The 3,451-nt window shown below is 41.8% G+C and overlaps 1 non-coding gene across 1 annotated transcript; it reads right to left on the bottom strand.

Annotated features, from left to right (window-relative positions):
* Positions 1 to 746: 746 nt before the first annotated feature.
* LOC131645309 (small nucleolar RNA R71) lies at positions 747 to 853 on the bottom strand. The gene has a single exon (XR_009296939.1). It is a non-coding gene; the product is annotated as a small nucleolar RNA R71 (small nucleolar RNA).
* Positions 854 to 3,451: the final 2,598 nt, after the last annotated feature.

Below are 3,451 nucleotides of genomic sequence, written 5' to 3'. Positions count from 1 at the left end.
CGATTCATAGTCCCTGTGGATTCGATATCTTTTAAAACTACACGACACGACTGTGCACTTGCAGTCATCAGATTTATAGACACGTAAAGTCGCGATCAAGTTTTTGGCGCCGTTGCCGGGGATTATTTAAGTCGATATCGTAACTCACTGTTACACCGTAGAGACTAGGACAATTCTTCCCTTTCTTTCTGAACGATTGTATGCCAAATACTCATTCACAAGGAGGAGATTTAATACAACGAATTAACGAGATCGAACGTTTCATTAACGTCAAACGTCGAGCTCGCAATCTTCCCGAAGTAGCACCAATTCCGATTAATCAGGAATTGACTTTTACTGATCAAATCAATCAAATCACCCCAATGTTAGAGATGGATGCTCTTCGTCCTCTTAGAGATTATGCCGCTCCTTCGCGCGCTGAACCGCACTCAAGTATCGCACCACCTGTGATTGAGGCGAACAATTTCGAGCTGAAACCTTCGTTGGTCCAAGCTGTTCAACAGAATCAATTCTCTGGAAGCCCTGCAGACGACCCCAACCTCCATTTATCTGTGTTCGTGCAATACGCCGACACTGTCAAAGCTAACAACGCTAGTTCCGAAGCTATTCGATTGTGTCTCTTTCCTTTCTCCTTGAGAGATAGAGCTAGAGCGTGGCTTCAATCCCTACCTTCTAATTCCATAACTACATGGGACGAATTGAAGAGAGTATTCTTAGCGAGATACTTTCCGCTTAGAAAAACTGCTATGCTCAGAGGTCAAATCAACGGATTTACCCAGAAAGATAACGAATCACTCTTCGAAGCTTGGGAACGTTACAAGGACATGCTTAGACTATGCCCTCATCATGGACTCGAACCATGGCTGATCATCCATACTTTCTATGGTGGTCTCCTATATAACACTAAAATGACTATAGATGCCACTGCTGGCGGAGCATTAATGGACAAACCTCATGATGAAGCATATAACCTCATAGAAAACATGGCACAAAACCATTACCAATGGGGTGAAGAACGAGCCGCTCTAGAGAAAGCCCAAACCAAAGGAGGTATGTACGAAGTAAGTGGTATAGACCGCGTTAACGCTAAAGTAGACGCTTTAACTCAAAAGATCGAGAACTTGACCATCACTCCTTCAGCCACCGCTGCTGCTGTAACACCTAACTGCGAGATTTGTGGATTGTCTGGACATGTAGTTGCCGAATGTCAACTCTTGACTGGAGTCCCATCTGATCAAGTAAACTATGCTCAAGGAAACCCTTATTCTAACACGTACAACCCTGGATGGAAAAACCATCCGAACTTTTCTTATAAAAATAACAACGCATTGTACGCACCTGGACAAGCACCTGCTGTGCCACCTGGCTACCAAAAAGCGCCTGTAGCTGCTCAAAACACCCCTAGGAAGTCGAATCTTGAAATCATGATGGAAAACTTTATAGCTTCCCAACAACAAACCAATAAGGACTTCCTGAATCAAAACATTCACAATAGCGAGCAACTAAAACAACTATCGAACAAAGTAGATGCCTTAGCTACGCATAACAAAATGTTAGAAACTCAAATCTCACAAGTAGCTCAACAACAAGCACCTACTGCTGCCCCTGCTGGTACGTTTCCTGCTCAACCACAACCCAATCCTAAAGGACATGCGAACACGATAACACTACGAAGTGGAACGAATTACGATGGACCCATTGATCCTAGAACTCAAAACGTACCCATGTCACAACAAGAGCCAAAGGAAACCCAAAAGACATCAACTGATGACCAAACTGCTAAGACTGATGAGAACAATAACGAAGTGGAACCTGAAAAAGAAAAACCTTATGTTTCACCACCACCTTATAAGCCACCAATTCCTTACCCTCAGAGATTAGCTAAATCAAAAACCGAAGCGCAATTTAAAAGATTTGTAGAACTTCTGAAACAATAAAACATAACCATACCATTCACAGAAGCCATAACTGAAATGCCTTCGTACGCTAAATTCCTAAAAGAAATCCTATCAAACAAAAAGCAACGAGAATGTCTCTTCAACTAGCTGACCGTTCAGTCAAATACCCTGTAGGAATGTTAGAGAATATCCCTGTTCGTGTTGGTCAATTCTACATCCCAACTGACTTCATCATTATGGATATCCAAGAAGATTCTAACATCCCGATCATATTAGGAAGACCATTTTTAGCAACCGCTGGTGCAATTATAGACGTCAAGCGAGGAAAGCTTACTTTCGAAGTAGGAGAAGAGAAAATAGAATTTATCCTTTCCCAATTCCTAAAAGCACCTTCTATAATTCACACATGCTGCTCTGCTGACATAATCGACGAGTGTGTTAATGAAGTACAATCAGAACCAAATAAAGAAACCGAGATCCTAAAAATTCCTATACCGCCAATCCTTGAAGATGACAACTGGCGTGGGGAATATCAAGATAACCACCTGAGTGAATGTTTGGCACTAACTCCTGATCCTATACTTGGACCGAAGAAGCCTGCTATAGAACTGAAAACATTGCCTACCGATCTTAGATACGAATTCCTAGACGAAGAACTAAACCGACCAGTTATAGTGAACGCCAACTTAGGACAAACCGAGACTGTAAAATTACTTACTGTCCTAAGAAAATACCCAACCGCTTTAGGATATAACATATCAGATTTGAAAGGAATAAGTTCTTCCCTCTGTATGCACCGCATTATGCTCAAAGACGATTGTAAAACCTCTAGAGAACATCAAAGGCGAAGAAATCCTATTATGAGCGATGTGGTTAAAAAGGAAATCCAAAAACTGCTAGAAGCCGGAATAATATATCCTATATCCGATAGTAAATGGGTTAGTCCTGTTCATGTCGTACCAAAGAAAGGAGGCGTTACTGTAATCACTAACGCAAAAGGCGAATCTATAGCACAACGTACCCAAACTGGATGGAGAATGTGCATTGACTATAGGAAGCTAAACAAAGCTACCCGAAAAGACCATTTCCCTTTACCTTTCATAGATCAAATGCTCGAACGCCTAGCTAAACACTCGCATTTCTGTTATCTGGATGGATACTCCGGATTTTTCCAAATTCCTATCCACCCTCACGACCAAGAGAAGACCACGTTTACCTGTCCTTATGGTACATTCGCTTATAGACGAATGCCTTTTGGGCTTTGCAATGCACCCGCGACCTTCCAAAGATGCATGATGGCAATATTTGGAGACTTCCTAGATGGAATAATGGAGGTCTTTATGGACGACTTCTCGGTCTGTGGAGGAAGTTTTGAAAAATGCTTAGAGAACCTTGAATTGGTACTTAAACGATGCGTAAGCGTAAACCTAGTCCTTAATTGGGAAAAATGCCACTTCATGGTTCGACAAGGAATTGTACTTGGACACATCGTATCTGATAGAGGGATCGAAGTAGATAAAGCAAAAATCGAAATTATCGAAAACCTTCAACCT

The sequence above is a fragment of the Vicia villosa genome, linkage group LG1 (assembly GCF_029867415.1).
Source record: "Vicia villosa cultivar HV-30 ecotype Madison, WI linkage group LG1, Vvil1.0, whole genome shotgun sequence".
Taxonomy (NCBI): Eukaryota; Viridiplantae; Streptophyta; class Magnoliopsida; order Fabales; family Fabaceae; genus Vicia; species Vicia villosa.
Note: the sequence above shows the minus strand (reverse complement) of the source record. Positions and strands in the feature narration are given on the sequence as shown.